Source organism: Mus musculus, chromosome 6, assembly GCF_000001635.26.
Source record: "Mus musculus strain C57BL/6J chromosome 6, GRCm38.p6 C57BL/6J".
NCBI classification, from domain to species: Eukaryota; Metazoa; Chordata; class Mammalia; order Rodentia; family Muridae; genus Mus; species Mus musculus.
In genome coordinates, this window is record NC_000072.6 from 127840096 (window position 1) to 127863148 (window position 23053).

The following is a 23053-nucleotide window of genomic DNA, read 5'->3' on the forward strand; positions in this document are numbered from 1 at the left end:
AAGAACCTGGAACTCGGCAATCACAAAACTCCGCAGTACCAGCACTGCTTGTCCCCCCTGAGACTGGTCCCTTGGAGTGAGGCTCCAAAGACTGTTCTGAGTTAGGCTCTAATTGTCCATCCATGCAAAGCCTTGCCAGTCAGTGGCTCAGACTCTGAGCAGTTATGGTCTGATCACCAACGCCGCCATCTCTAGCACACCCCCTGTGCTCCTGCCTCTGTACAGTGTCTGAGAGCAGCTGCGAGTCCTGGAACACTCCATCCGGAACTTAGTACATCAGCCGTGGCCCACAGTGAGAGAGAGAGAAACACCCACATCACGGCTGTGCATCTGGAAGCAGAGCCGCTCTGTGTTGTGTGTGTTGAAATAGCCCTTGCTCCTTAATTTTGTGTTGCTTGGGGTTATGTTAAAATTAGTATGTCCAGAATATAGCAGTGAGGAAAGATGGCCCAGAAACCTTTTTTAGACAGGAAAGGGAATGCTGGCCTGCTTTTCTCCGTGTGCAAAGAGACAGATCACAAAGTGAACCAGAACTGACAAAGACGTGTATTTCTTTGTTGCTGTCTTTTTGTGCCTGGCAAGAAGGGTCTCCCTACAACACATTACGGTCACTTTTCTCTAAGGGCTACCTTCCTGCATCCCTCAGTGTCCCAAATGGGCTTTCAAGGCTGTGGCTTTCCCAAATTCTGAGTCCCTTGTGCCCTCTAGGCCACAATAGATACACAAGTCATTGTATAAAATCTCCTGTTTTTCTTTTCGTCTTCCTCTTGCCCCACCCCCACCCCCACACCCTTCTAGGGACTCGTTCAAATGCCCTTGGGAATATCTCCAGCCTCTGGATGACAGTGACTACTGCATGAGGGTGACACCAAGTTATGTGTGCTGCTTAACAACTGTTTGCTCACTCATTGGTTCTCTCCTTCCACCCCACGGATCCTGGGGAATCAAACTCAGGCCATCAGCCTTGGTGGCGAGCGCCTTTACCTGCTGAGCCAACTCAACAATCTATGCTTCACATTTCTATCAGTGTTATGATTTCAAGAGTTTGCTGCTGAAGCTTCTGGCTGCACAGAGCACAGTCACCTCCCAACCTAAGAGGTCGTCTTAGTTAGGGTTTCTACTGCTGTGAAGAGACACCATATATATACACACACACACACACACACACACACACACACACACACACACACACAAATACTGTGGTGGTCAGTCTTGTCACCTTGGCAAGATATAGAAGTCACTCTGTCAGTGAAGTTGTTTCTACCAAGGGTTGACTGAGGTAGGAAGACTCGCCCTGAATGTAAGCAGCGCCATCCCACAGACTGAGAGGAAAAGGACAGAGCAAGCCGAGTACCAGCATTCTTCATTGCCTGCTTCCTGACAGCCGGTGCGACGGACAGGCTGCCTCACAGTCCTGCTGCTCACTCTCACTGCCAAGAAGACCTAAGCCAGCCCTCACAGTAAACCTTCCCTGCTCCAGACGCCTTCTTGGGCACCTTTGTCACAACAATAAGAAAATTAACTAAGAGCCACATACATATATGATAAGAGTTTAATTTTTGTTTTTTAAATATTTATTTTTAATCATGTGTATGTGCCCTGCATGTGTGGATGTGACTAAGGATGTCCAGTGAGGCCAGAGGGGGACATCAGATTCCCTGGATCTGGAGTTACAGACCCTTGATATGGGTAGTGTATGTATTCAGTATGAACAAGCTGGACAGAGGACGGCTCACTTCCCAGGAAGGGCATTACAGGACAATGTGTAAATTGAAAATAAAATTACAATGTATGTATGTACTGTTTTCTTGTAGAATTTTCCACATTAACGTCTTCAGGCTGCGACTATCACCACGTGGTAACCACTACCACCTAATCAGGTAGCTAGCTGAGAGACAGCATCTTGTTTCGTTCTCTGGTCACTGGCGAGTTTGAGCATCTCTCTGTGTGTCCCTTAGGATCTTGTGACTTCAGGTTAGTTGCCTGACTTTGTAGCCAGTTTCCTGTCTTTTTCCTTCCTGGTTTGTGGTAGTCACTGCTGTGCTCCTCAGACCTCCAAGTCTTGGCTCTTGCTGTCGTCAGTGTTCTTTAATTTGTTGTCTTTTGGATTTTGTTTGTGTTTCCGTTGCAGTGCCGGAGAGTGATGCACGTGGCTAGGCACGACTCTGCCACTGCCCCTTGTTTATATTTTGAAGTGGGGGGGGGGGGGTCTCCTTAAGTTGGCCAGGCTGGCCTTGAACTCGCTCTGTAGCACAGGCAGGCTTTAAACTTTGGATCCTCTCGCATCAGCTTCCAAGTAGCTGGAATTGCAGGCCGGTGCTACAACAACCCAGCTTTCAGGTTTAAAAGTTGTAAAGAACTTCATTTCTATCACCCATCTGTCACCTTGGTCTTTTATTAAACACCACTCCTCTGCATTTTATTTGCCCCCTATCTCGCCCCCTTACCATCACCACCACCATACACACAAAGGGACGGACAGGCACAGAGATAGCACCTCCATCATCGCTCATAACAAGAACAAACCTTCTTCCTCTCGCATACAGATGTACCTCTGGGGATGAGAGAATATTACCTGCGTGCACGCCCCCCTAAGCCTTCACTAATGACCTCCACACGCTGTAGCACATTACACTGAGTGACAGGGGAGTCTCATTTCCACCTTTTCAAAATCATCCGAGGGGTCGACAGATCCTTGTCTCGAGCGGTTCAATATTTGGTAAGGCACTAGAGAGACGGTTCAGCAGTTAGGAACACTTGTCCCTCTTGCAGAGGACCGGGGTTCAGTTCCCAGCACCCTCATGGCAGCTTGCAACCATCTGTAAACTCTGGCTCTGAAGATCTGATGCCCTCTCTGCCGTCCATGGGCACTAAACACACATGCTACACATGCGAACATCCAGACAAACACACACATTCGCATAAATAATCCTTCTCGCTGTCTAAACCAGTCCCCCACCCTCTGCCATTCACTGTTTTTAAAGTAGCCCTCTAGGGTGGCTTCATTTGGGAAGTTTCCCACATTGCTATGAACATAGTCCTAGGTCTTATCACCTTTAATAAAAGTTAAAATTTCATCATTAAAAGTCACATTCTTTGTTAGACTTTCCCCAAGGAAATCATTTCATTTTTTTTTTTTTTAGTCCTGAAAGTAGCACCCATTTCTCCTCTTACATATTCTAGCTGGCTTGAAAGAAAATTTGATGCTTTTTCTTTGTTGTAAGTGATCTTCTTGGCTAGTAACTTTGCCAACATTTTATTCTAGTGATTTCTCTCTTGATTCTGTTGGATTTCCCATGTCTCTAAGAGACTTTATAGTATATTAAAAAGTAACCCGTGTTTTGTTCCAGGTCATAAAATAAGATCATTAATAGCCTCCCTATAAATGTACACACTCACAGCAAATTTGTGATATGTCAACTTTATCGCTGTTTCCTATCATAAATTTCATGATTTTGAATGGCACTTGATTGTTCACAAATTTACTTCTAGAGTTAATCTACCTGACCATTCTATACTTTAAAATATACTCTTGGATTCAGGAGTTAATATTTAATTAGGAAATCCAAATTAAGTAGACAATAATATTCTTTTGCTACTTTATCTGATCGTGAAGCCAATGCCAGCTAGTACTGTAAAATATGTGAGGCAGAGAGATCTCTTCCTGCTTTCTGAAATATTCTGGTTCCTTAAATTTGGTGAGACTGGCCTAAAAACTGTGGGTGTGGGCCTTTAATCCAGGGAATAGGGCATGGTCTCAGTTTTCAATTCCTTTCATAGCTCTATGCTGTATATATTTTGTTTTCCTAGATTATATATATTGTATATATCCTAATATGTAAATGCTTATTTTTTATTTTTAATTATACCATATAAATATATATTTATACGTAACTATATATATATATATATATATATATATATATATATATATATACCTTCTCATTCCTGGCATTCTCCCACCTTTTCTAGCTTGTCATGTGTGCCAGCCCAACTCCTCCCTCACACTCTGCTTTGTTTCTGTGTCACTTGTTCCTGGTCACTTTTGCAATTGATGTCCTCATTTTCATTGCTTGGCAGTTTTATCTGGTGATGAAAATGCATCCTTGTAAGCACTGGCTGTCCCTGTTCCTTCCTGGCTTCTTTTCTTTCTTTACTCTTCTTCGCTGTTTTGTATTTCCCTATAGAAATGCCTCTTTAACTAGAAATTATTTCCAAAGAGGTGACCATTTTCATAAACTGAACCTTTATTCATAATTACTAGTTCATGCCATGGTGATCTGAGGCTCAGGGCTCACCTCGCTCTCCTTACCCTTAGAACTGTGGAAATTTAATAGAGGTTTGCTGCTGATGACCCATGTTTGGCTGTTTTGGGTTTTGGGTTTTCGGGGTTTTTGGCTGTCATTTGTTGTTGGTTTTTTTGTTTGTTTGTTTGTTTTGTTTTTGAGGCAAGAACTGATTATGGAGTTCCCGCTGGCCTCGAGCTCTCAAACCTGCCTCAGTCTAGTCTCCTACGTGCTGGGATTACAGACCCAATCAGAGCCTGTGAAGAGTCCCTGTCCACAAGACAAATGTCCATCTGACTCTTGATTTTGAGGGAAGAAGTGTTTGTTTCATGTTTAGCTTTGTTCTATTGGGATTGTTAAGGTTTATTTTCCATGTACGGGTGTTTTGACACCCACCCACCCCACCCCCGTGTGTGTGTGTGTGTGTGTGTGTGTGTGTGTGTGTGCATGCACATCACCTGCAAACTAGTGCCCTCAGAGGTTCAGAAGGTGTCGGAGACAGCTGTGAGGCAGGGTTTAAATGCTGGAAACCCCAGCCCCATTGCTTGTTTTTCTGTCTGTTGGTTAGTTGACTAATATAAGAGAAGTTGGTGGTAGTAGTTTGGTCTGGGTTGGGTTGGGGGGGGTGTAGTTAGTGAGTTGTTTGCATATTCTTTATTCAAGTTCATATTCCTAAATTTTATCACAAGGGTATCCACAGAATTTTTTTTTTAATTTTACCTATAGCACCGGGCATTCTATGACCTCTTCCAATATGAAGTCTTACATGCATCTTTATTTTTTTAAATGTAGTCATTATATACACTTGTATCTCTTTTTCTGAGTCATCTTTCATGGACCTTGGCATTTCTTCTTCATCTAGTCTCCATCTTCTGTTTCCCCCTTATCTCTCCCCCTAATCCTCTAGGACACTTCCCAAACTCCATCTTCAGGCTCATGGAAGTGTTCTTGGTGCCTTTCACTGAGTCTCCCTCATAAACTAGTGGGTCTTCCAAACTGCTTGCTTTTTCTGCTTCCCACTTAACCACATCCCCAGGGGGTTCTTTGAAGATACAATGTTCATTCCAAATTCTTATTTGCTCAGTGCATCACTCCTGTTCCTTCTAGTTCTAACAGCCAGCTCCTTTCCTATGGACCCCTTGACCATAGGGGAAAGTGTACTTCTGGGGTTCCACTGCTGAGTCATCAGAGAAGGCCAGGGGTTCTTGTCTTGAGGCAAAGCCTCCAGGAGGGTGGCTTGAACTCAGAGCAAGAACCCGACTCTCAAGGAATCTCCCAGTTCAGTACTTTTCTTTCTTTCCAATGGTTTGGGGAAGAATCAAAACGGAAATCGCAAGAATGTAACAATTACTGTTACATTGTTAACCTGACAGGATCTGGAATGGCCTAAAGCAAGCCTCCAGGTGCACCCATAAGGGATTATCTAGATTAGGTTAATTGAGGTAGAAAAAGGAAGAGGCTAACTGAGCTCAGCAAAGCATTCACCGTTATCCTTCAAAATTCAGAAGCAATGACCAGCTGCTTCAGGTTCCTGCCGGGGGTGACTTCCCAGCAGTGACAGATAGCACCCTTGTACTGTGAGCAGAGGTCAAGTCCTTCATCTCTGAATTGCCTTTGTTCAGGTTATTTTATCCCAGAAAACCAAACTGTGTATATGAGGACTCAGTCCTGTTCCTCTTGCCTTTTTACTCCACTCCAGTTCACTTCACCCTGTCTTGATGCTGATCTCCACCCAGAGCCAGGAGTGTGCATCTGCAGAGCTACACTTCCATCCAGGGTGACAAGAAGAAAGTACAATCTCATATGGAGAAATGGAGAGTGGCTTCTCCTCTCAGCGCAGGCCCATCTCTGCGCATGTTCTTCATCCTTTCTACCTGCACTTGCTACTTCTCTCCCAACTCAGATCCTCTGAAGCCCTCAAACCTAGCAGCTTCAGTTGCATCCTCAGTTGCGCTGGGAACAAGGACCAGCTTCCCGGTCCGCTTGGCCATTTCTCCTGGATTTGAGATGGCTCCTTGTACCTGTGCCCATCAAGGTCCCTTTTGGAGCTAGAAATCAATTCAGATGAGGTCACCAAGTCCAAAAGACAAGGAGTCCCTACAGCCTATGGCCTCTTACCACAATAGACTTTCTTGCTTTTCCACTTCTCTTTCTATCCATGTTATAACCCAACACTTAAGTCCATAACCCACTGCCTCGATATCTAGGAAAGTGAAAGTGAGCATGTGTCTGACAGTCTGATGTTTTTATAAGAAGCTGTGACCAGATGAGACACGAAGATTTGGCTGTGCTAGTAATCACTTGTTTTCCGGGGACAAGGTGACTAAGCCTCCAGCAGCCTCCCTTCTCAAATTGCCAAGTCACACTATTACAGCAGCCATCCACCAAGCAGTATTTGCGTGGCCTTGGCTGCCCAAGGCCACCAGACTTCCCTCACAGGAATCTCCACTCTCCGTTGCCTTTCACATAACCCCTTCTGTCGTTGGTGCCTTTCCCCAAACCAGAATTCTCTTTAAAAGTTACTTGGGAGGTCTTTACTCCCTCGTACACAAAACTGTGGCATCCACATGGTAATTTAGTGTGTGGTGGTGGGTCTGGAAGTGAGTGTCTGGAGTCAGTGCTCTCTGGTGGACTATCACCTTCTCAGGGCCTCTCCTGCCTCCTAACCCTTAGGAAGGAGTGTTCCTCAAGTCCCCAACTCCTCCCTGCCCTCTGTGCCTCTTGATCCTAATTTTCTCAGCACTTCCTCACAGTGACTTTGCAACCCTGAGCTGCCGCCTCTGCCTTGAATCTCTTATCTACCTGGCCCTCTCTGAGATGGCCACTGTCTTAGAGTCCACTGTCATTGTGACTGACAAGAGCCCCGAGAACAGCTGCTGTAATTTCCCCAAGTGCCCTTGAAACCTCTGCTCTTAGCTTCTCCCTGCCCAGTCTCTGAAATGCAGGTAAGTGGATATTTCTCAGTCTATGGCACTCTCTCCTGTGTGAGGCTACGTATCTGTTGACTTCAAAGTTGTCAGGAGCCATAATGGGACAAGCTAATAACTAGCAGGTGATCGCCCTGAGATGGCCTGCTTCAGATTATTATATAATCTGTGACAGGTTCACCCTTATTAAGCGAGGCTGTAAGGAATTACTTAGTGATTGTTATATATATTTAATAATAACAGTAAAAGCATACTAGTAGCAGGAATCTTCCCTAAAATTATTATTAAATATATATAACAATCACTAAGTAATAGCACACTTATTTGGAGCAGATCTCTGCAGATCCACGAAGATGCACTGTCTTATAGTGATGTCATATAGACAAATAGATGACTTAAGACAACTATGATCCTATAAGAATTTCTAAAATTGTATCTGTGATCATTAAGCTCTTTTATAATGTGACTGCTATTAGGTTCTTTTCTGATAGTCAAAGCTGCAAAGAGAACTCTGTCAGTCTCCCAAGTGTCACCAGTTAACTGCTCTTAGATGGTAACCAGACTTTCTCCTACTCAGAGCATACTCCAAGAGGTTGTAAAACTATTAACCAAAGGTCATTAGAAGGGAACTAATGATTTATTATAGGTGCAAGTCAGAAGATAAAATATTGACTGAGTTTTGTATAAATAAACCAAGTTATGGTTTTAAACCTTCAGTGAACCCGTGGAGCGGAGACAGGTGATGGATGTTTAGCCAGATAATTACTCCGTGGATATGCATGTCAACATTCACTGTGGTAAACTTCTATTTCAATTTATGATTTGATTTTTTGTGTGAACTTGTGAACTTGGTTATAACATGTGATCATGTATTCTGAAAGATGTATATGTACAGAGGACAGAGAAGGAGAGAGAGAAGAATTTTTTGCCTTTCCCCTCTTAGAGTAGAAATGGTTTCCCTTTCTCCACTTAGACAAATTTTTCCGTTTCCTCACTTAGGATCTTTCTGCTTTTCCCCTTAGATCGCTTTCATAGGAAACTTTTCACAACTTCATAATAAATGCTATAATCATTTTCCAAGTGTCCTCCTCTGTTAGGCTACAGGTGTTAATCACCTAAGCCAGCAGTCTTTCACCCTCAGAAAGAGCAAGAAAGTTTTTAGGACTTTTTAGAAGTTATCATCAGCATTTCGGTACAGTTCGAGAACTAGGACGTCCTGGGACCCTCAGATTTTAAAGCCATCACCAGAGTCCTACTCTGTGCCCTCATCAATACCCTCTCTCCAGGCTGGGGGCTCCTGGCACAAAGTCAATTCATTACAGGGCAGTCCCAGCCCGGGGACTGAAGCCTGAGCCCTGACACCTTCCCTGAGTCCCCTCTGCCTCAGGGGAGGAGAGAGGTTGTTCTTCATCTCCCAAGAGGCCATGGGCCCCGCTTCTTTCTGGCACCACATCCTGAGATGAGGATGTCAATGCCTTGTCCTTTGCTTCTGTTTGTCTAGCAAGTCTTGTAGAGCTGCGATCTACAGAAAGATTAGGTGAATGGATGAATGAATGAGTGAGTGAATTAATTAATTAATTAATTAATTAATTAATCAGTGTTCTGCTCTGTAGCTCAAAACCTGCCTCCAGTGTACTAATAGTTACAGTTACAGCTTGGAACCGTATCTCAGAGTGGAAGGTTAGGTATTTTGTTTTAAAATTATTTTATTTGGCAAGTTCAGGAGATGGGGAGGACGAGGATATTGGAAAGGACTGGACTACTTATCGGCCAGCTTCTTAGAAGGGGTCTTTAGGAAGTGCTATAGCACCTAATCATGGAAAACTCCCAAGAGGGTTTGGTTTTGTTTTTTCGTTTCTTGCTGTACTGGTGAACAGAACTCAGCACCTTGTGTGCCAGCAAGTTCTCCAGGAGAAGAGGCCTGTCCAGCTGTGATACCTGTCACCACTTGGATAACTAGGATTGACGTAGATCATCTGCGGGGCTAAGGTTTCCCCTTCCTCGGTGCTCATGCATGGCTCTTGCAAGCCGAACTCAACTGAAGAAGACAACCTTTCCTAATAGGAGGGGACAACTCTTTGGTCTAGGGCACGTGAAGATCTGAGTTCTCCTGCCAGAACCTCTAAAGAAGTACTTGAGATAAGTGTCCTACTACTGAGTTAAAGCTAGAACTCCCTAGAATAGGTTGCAACCAGCGTTTTCTGCATTTTGTAGATCTGGGATTAAGAAACAGAAAAGGTATCTCTGCGGAGGACACACAGCTAAATGGCCACACCCCCATATTGTGCCTGCACAGGTTCCTGTGTAGCATCCCTAGAACCATGCTCTTCCAAAATGTTACCTCTCGTGATTGCACAAGGGGCCACACAGGTTGAAGAGTTGGGGAGTTGCTAGAACGGTCAGAGGCAACACTAATGCCAGGATCTTGATAAGAGTCCAGAGGTTTCAGCTAACACACTCACAGGGATTCAGACATAGTTCTGGGAACGGCTCAGAGGCCGTGCTGCCCAGCTCTGTGTCTAGCTGGATATGCCCATGAGAACAGGTAAGGTTATGGTAACCTCAGGGGCCTGAGATGTTTCAGGGTGTCATTTCAGAGAGCTGTCTTCCATGACTTAGATAGGGGTCAGATTTCTTCTCTCTACAAGGAGGAATTTTCTCATCTAGGCACAAGGAAAAGTCCACAGAAGTGGGAGGAGACAGACTCTGTTCATCACCCCTGCTGGGACAGAGCCCTTCGGGTACCAGTATTTGTCAGGCTGGGGGAGGAAGGGCAGAGTTGGAAGCAGCAAGCATCACTAGGTTTGCTCCTGCCAGCAAGCCTGTGGTCTGATTCACCGGTGGGCATTAAATAGGCGATATAAATAATGATTTTTTTTCTTCTACTTTTTTCCCAAGGTGACAAGGATGAAGGTTTCTAAGTGTGGTTTGAATGGATCGATTTTTAAAGCTGAACTACCTTCTGTGAGGCAAAAAATGGCTGCCCTGGGCTGTTTAGCACTAACAACAGGCTTTTTTTCTGTTTACGTTTCTGCTTGGAAGAAAATCAATGACCTTCGACAGCACTTTTAGATCCGATGGTACTATGCATATAACCAAATAAACTTACATCATTGAAACAGGATATTTCGGAAATGGTTTCTAGAGATGTGTTTCTGTTCTTGTTTTTCTTATTTTGTTCCTTTTCTTACTGTCAATCAATCAAACGGCCCTCTGGTACTGCCTTACTCTCTGATGGTCTGAGACTGGGGACTCGTAGGCATCTAACCCTCCCTCACCAGTTGGGTGGGAGACAGCAGCAGGTAGCCAGTGATGTCCAGGTAGCTGCTGCTCCTGCTCTCCTTTATTACCCAATAAACCCAAAGGCACTGAGGCATCTGTCCTGAGGGGACCTCAGGCACAGCCTATTGTAATGACTGATGATGGAGAAAGCACCTGAGAAACCACAGAACTGCAGTCTGGCATTTCAGAAGCATGGGAGACGTAGATGCTAGCATTAGAGATGAGCTTGGGGAATGTCTGTTCTTCAGCATTTCCAGATGAGGGAACTGAGGCCTGCACAGCTGAAGAGAGCACTGCCACACCCCAACTCCAGGTGTGCATGTACCAAGGTCAGCACCCCAGCTCAAACTACCTCTAACTCTCCAACCCTACCACTCCTCAAGAGAGGGCAGCCACTTCCCCGGGCTACAGCTCAGTGATATTTTCCACATAGAAACAAACCTTCCAAATGTTCTGCCATGAAGGTAGCCTTGGCCTTGGCCCCTGGGAACACTGAGTCTGGACTTGAGGTACCATGATTGCATACAAGTGCCCCTACGCTTTGAGCCATCTCCTATCTCTATAGGTTTTTATCTGTTTGTTTTTGTTGTTTTTTTTCAATGCTTGAATTAAATACTGTACCTTTGAAGAGTTTCCTCTCTAGCCAGAATAATGAAGAGAAAATGGATGCCAGGGTGGGGACCCCAAGGTACATTTTGTCTCCAGGGAACGCACCTGTGACTCTTGCACCTAGACATTCTCAGATGTGTCAGAAGAAGTACTCAGACCACGAGAAAGGCCCCACCAATCACAGCCAACCCCACAGCAGCCTGTTGTTCTAAGAGCTGAGCATCTGGATAACAGGAGCTCACTCAGCTCCCAGATAGGGTGGATAGGGTAGACAGGATGGAGAGACGGCCCTTAGGGATCCATGCTTCAATATGGGAAGGTTTCCACCATGGCAAAGCCTGGAGCATGGGCAACCAGTGGAGTGTTGTTCTGTCTTTTTGGACCACAAGATAAAGGTAACAGAGGAAGCTGCAAAGACAAAGGTCCTTGAAAGCTGAGCGCCCCACTGCAGGAAATGAATGCTGACGTCTATAGCAGGAGTCTAGTCAAATGGACATGTGCCTTTGCCCATTTTGGTTTAGCCAAGGGTGTTCTTACGCTAAATTTAAGACATGGAGGAGGAAGAGTGGGTGGGCTCTCTACTGGGAAGATAAGAAGGATGCCTTGTATCTTCCTGTCCTTCTCACAGAGCCTCCACAATACTTCAGCCCACACTAGAATAACGGATGTCATATGGGCTCATTCTGTTTTGTCTTTGTTCTGGGTTTGGGGGACAGGCTCTCACTCTGTGGCCCAGGCTGGCCTTCAACTCAACAGATATCTTCCTACCTCACCTCCCAAGTGCTGGGGCCCAGAACTGAACTGGATGTATGGACCACCTCACCTGGCTTTGATAAGATTGTCGGCTTGGTCATTCGAACTGCTATCATTTCAGCTTTTTGTTTATATGCATGTACAATAGATGCTGTGGGCTGAACCCAAGGGCTTTGGGCCTATACCTCACTGGAGTAGCCTCACCTACAGATCTTGTCCCGATCCAGGCACAAGAAAAACCATGAATGTTTTGGCCAAGACTCTTGGGTCTATCACAGACTTTGACTCTGGTCAATCCTGGGAGACACCAGATTTCCTCCACAGAATTCTATTTGTAAGTTGGCCAGACACATAGAGAGGGATGGGCAAGGGCAGAAAAGGCTGATGAGGAACTGAGGTAGTAGACAGCAGTGGTAGCAGAGAGAGAACAGTGGGGGAAACAAATAGTAAACAGATACCTTAAAGAGTAAACAAAAGCCTTAAGCACTGAAGCTGGAGAGATGGCTCAGTGGTTAAGAGCACTGACTGCTCTTCCAAAGGTCCTGAGTTCAATTCCCAGCAACCATACAGTGGCTTATAACCATCTGTAATGGGGTCCGATGCCATTTTCTGGTGTGTCTGAAGACAGCTACAGTGTACTCATATACATAAAATAAATAATTCTTTTTAAAAAAACCCACCACATCAACCTTAGTCACCAATGACACATAGGGTGGTAGTTGTCAGAAAAAGGAAACACTCTTGGTCTGCAGTGACATTCACAAGAGCTAAGCAGGTGAGTAAATAAAGGGTTTATGAGAATGAGGTTCAGAAAGGGACTTTAGACTCTGTCTTTCAGTCTCCTGTTGCTGCAACAAAATGCCTGAGATTATAGACTTATAAAAAAGGAAAGGTTCCTTTGGGCTCACAGTTTTTTATGTTCTAGGACATGACCCATTTGGTCCCTTTTCCTTTTCCTCTGACCTCATTGAACAAAAGAAAAAAACAAACTCATTAGGACCCCACACCCCATTCAAGGGAACCCCAATGACCTAAACTCCTCCTCTCTGCTGCTGTCTTCTAAAGTATCACAAGCCCTTCACCCCACAGGTCCCTTGGAGTCATTCCTGATCCACATTGACGATCCTGGGAAACCTCTTTCCTGGTCAGTGTGGAGCTCTCCCCCACTCTCCCTTCATTCCTCCACTAAAAGGCACAGCTGGCCAGCCACCTAATCACTGGGTCAGACGAAGCTAAATAAGCAGGCAAGGTACAGGTACAAGTCCCCTGCAGCTAATCATACCATACAAGTGGACCTGGATCCTCTCAGCTCTGCAACAAACTGCTTCTGGCCATGAGTAAATCCTTCTTGGGTCTCTGTTTCCTAGCTGTTGCCAATGTTCCAGGGCTCTGAGGACCTGTATGTGAGGAGGTGAAGGGCTGTATAAATGTTGACTGCTAATAACAGCTCGTCCACAGAACGTGTGCGCATCACCTGGGCAACCCGGTGGCTTTGACAATCCTAAGTGGCTCTTGTTCTGATTCATCGCCTCAATCTACGCATTTCACTTCCAGAATAAACTTAGCCCTCGAAATATCTTGGTACATTTTCTACCCACCCCTTAACATTTAAATACTCCATTTACCAGGACACTCCACCATCTCTTCTGCATCACCTGCTCCCTGGCACACCTAAATCCCTTTTCTCCTCCAGCCACCAACCTGGCCCACCCAGGTCCTCCAGAGAGGACCAAAGCCACCAGAGCAAGACTTGCTGGGCCAGCAGGACACCGGTAGGGGAACAGAAGAAATGGTGGAACCCAATGAGCAAGGCTAGAATTAAAGCCAGCCATTAACAACAAGCCCCACCCCCTTTTGCTGTAGGCTTGTAAACACAGACTATATGAAGACTGACACAGGATATAATTTTCAGCGTCTGTTTAATTCTTTCCAGTCACTGACTTGAGCCCTGGCATCGGTAGCAGTGAGGTCATCTCGCGGGCTCACACGAAGCTTATCAGAACACTGTGGGGTGGGCTGCCTTATTGGAAGCGTTTTCCCTAGGAATGCACAGTCCATGCCCTCCCCCACTTCTTTTAATAATAAAAAAAAAAATTCTTATCAGCTCCAAGATCGTAAGCACTGGGGTTAGGAAAAGACGACTGAGTTGCTAAAGAGAGGGCTGAAGAGCCTTTCCGAGTGTTTGCTGCAGAGAAATGAGAAACGGGAACATTTCCTCCTCTTGGAGCCTTAGCCACAAGCTCCTCCACACTTGGCCAGGGCTCTGAAGGGAAATGGTTTCAAAACAGCAGGGGACCACAGTCTCTGAAGCTAATGAAAGGGATAGAAAACACATATGTGCTTGATACACACCAGGAGCTGTTCTAAGCATTGCACATGAATTAACTCAGTTAATCCTCGCAACCCTGCAAAGGAGGAAAGACTATTTTGTCTCTAATCTCCCCACCTGTCTCTCCAGCCGCTGATCTAAGCCCCTCCCTGAACAGGAAGAGTAATTCCACAAGTTTCCTTTGAGGGTGGAGTGAGGTCAGGATGTAGCAAGTGCCGCCTAGTGAAATTCAAGCCTGGAAAAGGTTATCCACCCCTTTCCACTGTATCAAACTGCTTTGCTTACAAGGCGCCCGAAGTTCTCTCTGTCCTGGCACCTCGGTCCCACTTGTCTCAAACATTTCTATCTCCAGAATGAAGCACTTCTCATAGTCTTTAAAAACCACTTCCCAAACCCACAGAGTCCTTGTTTTTAGGTAAATAACCTGAGAACAGACACTCTTCCCTGTTCCCCACACTCTCTCAGATCTACTTAAATAGAGCAGCCAAGGTTTTTGAAAAGTTAACCCTTGATAGCCTGGCCTATGTGAATCTGTCCAAGTCCTCCAGCCTGGAGAAAGGTCAGATTCACCCTGCCATTCCATCCCTATGTTGATGTGAATGAAATAAAACTCTCTTCTTTATAAGTTGCCTGGCCTTGGGTGTATCGAACCCACTCTCAGAAAGCAGAGGGATGGCGATGAATGCAGCCTAGTACTCAACCCACTTTCCCCTTTTTATCCCATCCAAGGTCCCCTTCCTGTGGAATGGCCACACCCACGATTCAGTTGAGCATGCCCGTGTCAATCAACATTATTGACAACAGTCTCAGAAGCTAGCTAATCGTCACAGGTGTGCCAAGAGGCTTGGTGCATAGATGATTCCATGAACACCACCCAGCACACTGCCTAGCTTTCTGATGCAGTCCATCCATCCTCCTCGCTAGACACTTCCACCACTGCACACACTGTGCACCGCATTTCCTTATCTTTCCTGGGTTGCCTTGGGTTGCCTTTTTGTTCACTTGACACAAGCTCCGGTCATCTGAGAAGAGGGGTCATTTTCAATTAAGAAAATGCCCCTATCAAATTGGCCTGTCTGTAGGGTCAATCTATAGAGTCTATAGGTCATTGGGGGTGGGGTTGATTTATGATTGATATAGGAGAGTATCCACCACTATGATGGCACTACCCCTGGGCAGGTGGTCTTGTGTTTGGAAAAAAAAAAAAAAGAAAGAAACAAACTGAGCAAGCCATGAGGATTAAACCAATATCTGGAGGCCCCTCCACTGTCTCTAACGCAGTTCCTGCCTTGAGTTCCCGCTCTGCTTTCTTTTCACAATGATCTCCAACTGTAAGGTCAAATAGACCCTTTGCTCCTCACGTTGCTTTTGGTCATGGTGTTGTATCACAGCCAAAGAAACCCAACGAATACACTCCTCTAGGGGACCGCAAGCTCCATTCGAGACATTGCGGTCCTTTTTTCCACTGCTCCGCTTGGAACAGCATCTAACACATAATGGGCATGGTGGGACACCACCCAAGTGTCACTCTGTTGGGAGAAGGGCTCACTCAGAGGGATTCAGCAGAGCACAGTGCCCTGCTGTAAGAAGTCATCCCATCAGCTCGCCTCATAGGCAAACAGATGTTCCCTAATTGGCTTAGACTGTGTCGTCAGTCAGCAGCAGGGACAGAAAAAAAAAAGCAGCCAAGACTTGTCGCTCCCAGTGCCTCAGTCTAATAAGCCCTGCATTCTCTGTCCTGCCTGCCTGTGTAGAACAGGATCTGGGCTTAGTATGGATCCCATAACTAAGGAGCCATTATGTAGTGTGCAGCCCAGCAGGCCGGGAGATCACAGGGCCTCCTGCGGCTGTGGCCACAATTAGTGCCCTCAGGCAATTATGGCCTGGCTCCTCCTGGCTTCCCCCACCCTCATTACTTCTTTCTTGGCTCCCACACCAGGCCAGCACAGGACACGGTTCCAACTCTCACCTAAATGTTTGAACTGAGCAGAGCCAAAAAGCTGCTCTTCCCTTCCAGTGCAGACAGCCAGAGCAGAGGAGCGCTATCAGTTCCACAGGGTCTGCGGCTTAGAGCACTGCTTCTAGACTCTTCCCTAAATCTCTTAATGCCCTATATTTCTGTGCCTTGTCTCCTGTGTCTTATATCCCTTTGGAGGTACCATGTTGCCCGGCCAGCTCAAAAGTAGCATCCTTTCTGTTCTGTGACTCAAAAACACTAAATGAGTGGCATCCAGAACAGCTCGTGGCAACGGGCTAATGCTTGGTTCACTGAATCCTTGAATTCAACATCTGTGGATCCAACCACCATGAATCTAAATGTTCTAGAGCACTGTCTGTACCTAACACATGAGGCTTTCCCCCTGTTACTTCTCGCTTAATAGTACAGTGTAACAGCCTTCGAGTTGTATTATGAATAACTTAGGTTTAAAGTGTACAGGAGGATGTATGTATGCAATGTGCAAATGCTGTGCCATCTTATAGAAGGGACTTGAGTGTCCTCAGATGTAGCTGTCTAAGAGCCAGTGTCCAGTGGATGCTGGCTGGTGAGTTATCTCTAACCCTCTCAGCACAGGCCCCTAAAGACTGGCACTGTTTCTCTTTGTTCTGGTCTCTTATGCCTAGCACGAGATTTGGTATCTACTAGAATAGTAGATTTGGAGTTCTAGTTACAAGAGAAGGAAGGGAGAAGGGGAGGGAGAAAAGGAGAAAGGGAGGGGGGGGAGGGGGAAGAGAATGAATGTTTTCGAAGCACTAGTCCAAAAATAGTAGACAAGGGGACAGGGTGACAGAAGAATAAAGCCTGAGAAAGCTGGGCAGTGGTGGCACACACCTTTAATCACAGCACTTGGGAGGCAGAGGCAGGCGGATTTCTGAGTTTGAGGCCAGCCTGGTCTACAAAGTGAGTTCCAGGACAGCCAGGGCTATACAGAGAAACCCTGTCTCAAAAAACCAACACCTCCCCCCCAAAAAGAAAGGGGTTGGTTTTTGTCCTGGACAAGGGTCAGACAGGGCCCATGTGACATGTGAGCCTGGAGGCCAGCAATCCCAGATCCTTGTTTACCAGGCTCCCCTTTGTTGGACTCCTTTGTCCCCTACAGCTCTGTCACCTGCATAAGTGGCCAGCAGCTTCAAGCAGCTATCAGAGCCCTTCCAATTTAATGTGTTACAGCTTTCAAGCCCAATTTTTAGCTGGCAAACTTGATACTGTTAGGAAAATATGCCCCTGTCCACATTTTAGGGTACCCTCCCCCTCCCTCCCGGGGGGGGGTGTCCTTTGTAGACAACTAAGGACAAGGACCCTGCTCCCTGCTGCTAGTCCTATGGTCTGAGTTATCCAGTGAATGGAAACCACCCCTAGGTGATATTAGCACTCAGAGTGGGGCTGGCCAGGACTCCATAGTTTTGAAGCCTTTGCACAAAGGCTTCATTGATTCTTCATGTTCTGGATACTAGAAAGGAAGGAACTGAGAGCCATCGTACTTCAGAGGGGGAAAATACCTGGGGAATAAGAAGGAAGAGCTTGCAGAGATGAAATGAATTGTGTCTTATATGATCTCAAATATCACATTTTCCTTGTCTTGCCTGGAGCAAAAGAGATGAGAAGCTCGCTCTACGTAGCACAGTAGTGAGAGGAAGGACTAGACACTGCCAGACCCAGGGGAAATCCTGCCTCTGACTCTCTCTAATCAGCAGAGGGACCTTGAGCAAATGTCTCAGTCCTAAGGATCAGAGTGTGGGTAAGGGGGTCCTGGAGGGTGGGGTGGGCAGTGACATAACATTTGCCAAGTATGAACAAGGCCCTGGCTAGCTTCAATCCCCAGCTCCTCGTTGAGAAAACAAAAATGTTCTTGCTGGGTTTGGTGGCACGTCCCAGGACTCCAGAAGCTGAAAACGGAGGGTTCCAAGTTAGAAGTTAACTGGGCTACAAAGCAAGAACAAAGGAGTGTATGTTTGAGAGAGGTCCAGGGAGATTATACATCCCATAGTGGTCTGATAGCCTTGCTGGTAGTATGTGGACATTCTATATCTAGAATATGGCCCTGCCATCAAGCAGCATGTGACTGATGACATGTGGGTGATTACAGCATCTTCCTCAAGGGGTTATGGTGAGAGACTAAACTGTGGATACACGGTTGTTCTGTGTAGATGCCAAGACTGTCGGAGGGTAGACACACAGCGGCAAGTGGCTCTCCCCAGACTACTCACTAACCACAAAGCAAAGCACCTCCATCATTCAGGCTTCCGGGAAACAGCCCCTAAGCCCAGGGAGCCCAGCATCATCGAGGAGGGGACACGGTGACATTTTACACCTCCTGAGGTGATACACTGAGAAGAATAGAACACTCACGTGGCTTCTGCCGATAGTATCTGATTGGATGTATCCTGTGAGATAGCATCGCACAAATCCAGACCGCAATCTGGCAGAGTGGCTCACGTGCATGCTTTGAAACTTCAGGGCCATGCAAAGCAGGGCGTTGGAAAGGGTTCTATCTAACGGCTAGAAGCACGGGGGAAAGCGTGCCCAGTGTGATGGCAAGATCCTGAACTGAAAGAGTAAAACAGAAGAAGGGAGAAAGAGAGGGAAGAGCAGAGGTGATGGTGGAGAAGACGTTAGAGATTGGCGTGAGAATCGATGTGGTTTGGAGACATCCTCCAAGTTACCTTCTTCAAAACTGAATCCCCACCCTCCCCCAACCCCAGGGCATGGAGCCTTGCAAAGGTGGCTAGGTCACAAGGACTCTCCCCAGATACAGTAATGGTGGATTCCTGGTGAAGATGATTCACCCAGTGTCTAGCATTTTACCATGATGACAGACATGGGAGGTTCTCCCCCAATTTCAGAGTTCCCAAGCATCAGAACTATTTGTAATACATATATTGCAATATAGGTAATTTATAAACTATATGTGTATATACATATACATACATATATTTAATATGTATCTCTGTGTCTATATAATATATATGTGTGTCTATATATGTATGTATATGTATGTGTGTATATATGTATGTATATGTATGTGTATATATATATATATGGAGAGAGAGAGAACAAAATATGAACCTAAGTATAAGTATGGGTCTTTTGACTGCATGTATGTTAAGCCCATAGAGGTCAGAAGAAGGCATCAGATCCCCTGGAGCAGTAAAGTGGGTGGCTTTAACCCCACTCTCTATAGCTCTCTACATCACAGCGTTCTGTAGTTTTGTTGTTTTTTTGTTGTTGTTGTTTTTGTTTTGGTTTTTTTGATCATTTTGGAATAAAGACTTGAGGGCAGGGCACATATAAAGTTCCTATCACTTAGCGAGGGCTGGATTGGTATAAACACGACATGCTGAAGTCACAAGAGAGTAGAACACTCTAGTATCCTCTTTCATGTGCTGACAAAAGCACTGTTTTTCTATGGTTTTTAAATCTACCTATGGGGGAAAAAAAAACAGTGTTTTCTTTTAAAAGGAAAGTATGCCCCCTTGGGTAGACAATGAAAGAGCATCCCCATATACAGTGGAGTTACATTTGTGATCTGTCTCGTGAGCGCTGGGAACCAAATCCAGGCCCTCTGAAAGAGCAACAAATGCTATAACTGCTGAGACAGTTCTCCAGCATATAGATATAGATATAGATATAGATATAGATATAGATATAGATATAGATATAGAAATAGAAATAGAAATAGAAATAGAAATAGAAATAGAAATAGAAATAGAAATAGAAATAGAAATAGAAATAGAAATAGAAATAGAAATAGATATAGATGATATAAAGATGGAGGTGGATATATATATATATATATATATATATAGAGAGAGAGAGAGAGAGAGAGAGATGATATAGATATAGATGGTGCTGGGATGTCAGGAATCTCACAGCGCCAGCTATCTCTGTCTGGTTTTATTACTCACTCTCCTTTTCGATCTGTTCCAGTCTCTTGCTCTCTGCTGACTTCAACCGTTCTAGAACATTACCCGTGAGGCATTGTCTCTCAGAGACAGCCAGGTCATCTTCTGTTCTCTGCTGTCATCTGCCTTCACAACCTGTAAGCCATCACCTGGTTAGGAGCAGCTCAAGTCTTCTGTGGGTGTGGCCTGGGGGGATACAGTCCACCCACTGTAGTGGAAGAGAGGAGGCTGGATCCTACAAATACTTGCTGTACCTCCCTGCTTCCTTGTAGATTCTTACACCCTTTTTGTAGGTTTTTTTTTGTTGTTGTTGTTGTTTTTAAATTAAGATTCGACGGCAGGACAATGGATGTAAAGTTCTTACCACTTACAGGAGGTTGGATTGGTAGTAAGTAGGATTTGCTGGCTATGATGGGATTAACATAATGAGGATCCAAAATACCTGCCACATGCTGACATCACAGCTACTCCCACTTCTCATGGGGTGTCTCAAGCCACTGGTCTATTCTGGGGTTCAGTTTTCCCATATGTGGAGCAAGGGAACCATCAGAGTTGTGCATGGGGTGGCAAAGAGAAAAGGAATTATGGGAGGTTAATAAGATGAACTGTGTAAAGGGTACATCAAATTATTGGAGGAGTAGACGGTAAATCCGCCCACCTCGCTGCAATATTACGACCCCCCTCTGATTATTCATGAGAACAGCATCCTCATGTGTTTCACTTTCTCAAATCCTTTTTCATGCTCTGATAAAAGTATTGTCTCTCTGTGCTTTTTAAATGTCCTATGAAGCTTCAATGGAGAAAAGCAATGTTTTAAAAGAGAAGAAGGGAAGAAGGCCCCACTGGACAGACAATACAACTCTGAAAACACCAGCTGGATAAAGGAAGAATTGTAGGGTCTCTCTCTCTCTCTCTCTGTCTCTCTGTCTCTGTCTCTGTCTCTGTCTCTCTCTTTGCTATAATGGATCACAAGTTATCAGGGAAGAAATGCATAATCAATAAACCAGGCAAGCCATTCCATCTCATTGCTGAACACTGTATTCTGTAAAACAGAATAAGTTCATTGTAAGCAGGTGTCTATCTACTGGGGCTGAAGGGATCCTCAGCCGCTAAAAGCACTGGTTGTTCTTCTATGGGACCCAAGTTGGAGTTCCAGCACCCAGTTGGTGGCCCACGACCATCAGCAACTCTATTCTGAGGGAATCTGACACCCTCTTCTGACCTCCACGGGTACCAGACACACATGTAGTGCACATACATGCAGACAAAACATCCACACACACAAAGATAATAATAGAATAATTTTAAAAAGAAGGTATCCACTAAATTATGGATTAATAAAAGACGAGATGAATGGGTAGATGGGTGGGTAGATGTATTAATATTGATAGATGAGTGGGTAGGTGTATGTATGTATGTATGTACGTAAGTAGTAATGTCCAGAGAAATGTTTCCTTATCAATATGTCTACACCAAAACCTACAGTAGCTGTCAGAGCTCCTGTATTTTTGCACAGGGAAAGAGGCTCACAATTCCTAGAATCACTTGGGAAACAGAAGGAAGCCAAAGCTTAGACACAGCATAATTTAAAATGGTGCTTGGGTGAGAAACTGATACTTGGTGCCATATCTTAATTTTGTACTAATCATATCTTTTCCTAAGAAGTGCAAAGCCTGGGTTATAATTAAGACATAGCCTAATAGTTACACTGTTGATCTAATAATGAGTTTTCTTTCAGGAAAAGCAAAATAATATGGCTGAATCATCCTCTTCATTCCTTACCCCTCCCGAGTCCTGCAGAGCCAGAAGTAAATTCATTCCTCTTCCTTCTTAAGGGAAGAGAAATGGTTGTGTACACCCTGGGAGGAATCACTTGGCCTTTGGAGAAAGTTTGCTGCCACGCGGAATGCAGGACAATGAAGACAATAAAGGCTTCTTCCACTGGGGGACCGTGCAGTACAGTAACAAAGGAGGCTGATTCTAAAGGAAACGCCGGGTAATCTACTCAGCCTTTCTTAACATCAGTTTCTTACTGTAACGGCCAATCCTCACTGTCAGCCTGACGGGCTTTAGCAGATGGTGAAGCACACCTCTCGGCCTCTGAGGGCCTGGTCAGAGAGGATTAACTACAGGAGCAGAGTCACTCTGATCTAGAGTGCCACCATCCTGTGGATTCCCCGAGAGAATAAAAGGAGAAAGGGAAGGGTCAGTGTGTGCCTCCTGCCCTACTCTCCTCTACACCTGTTCCCTCCCCCGTTCTGTTCCACCTTAGCACCCGGGCCAGGCAGCCATGGACTGGATGCTCTAAAACCCCAAGTCAAAGAAAACCCTTGCTCATGTTGGGCCATTGGTTATAGTGAAAAAAAGTCATTAAAACATTTACTCTGTGAGATGGGGGAAATGAAGACATATCCCATGGACATGTCATAAGAATCAGAATTATAGCCGGGAGTGGTGGCACACACCTTTAATCCCAGCACTCGGGAGGCAGAGGCAGGAGGATTTCTGAGTTCGAGGCCAGCCTGGTCTACAAAGTGAGCTCCAGGACAGCCAGGGCTATACAGAGAAACCCTGTCTCAAAAAACCAAAAAAAAAAAAAAAAAAAAAAAAAATCAGAATTATAAAGAATAGCAATTGCTGCACTGTATCACACAGTAAACCTGCCAAAATGCTAGACATCACCAAAACATGAAAATGAAAACCTAGAAGCTAGAGGAATGGCCCAACAGCTAAGAACACTGGCTGCTCTTGCAGAGGACCTGCATGGTGGCTCATAACCATTTGTAATTCTAGTTGCAGAGGGTCTTACATCCTCTTCTGGCCTCCTCTATACACACACGATGCACAGGCGTGTATGCAGGCAAACATTCATATACATGAAATAAAACGAAATACGCCTATTTCTTAAAAGAAAGGATAGACAAACATTAGGAGCTCCACATACACAATTCAACTAAAAGCGGCTT

General features: G+C 45.2%; 1 long non-coding RNA gene across 1 annotated transcript; it reads left to right on the forward strand.

The window, feature by feature from the left end:
- Positions 1-10572: 10572 nt before the first annotated feature.
- On the forward strand, positions 10573-22290 carry Gm46976. The gene is made up of 2 exons (XR_001785372.1): positions 10573-10824; positions 21826-22290. It is a non-coding gene; the product is annotated as a predicted gene, 46976 (long non-coding RNA).
- The last annotated feature ends 763 nt before the right edge of the window (positions 22291-23053 follow it).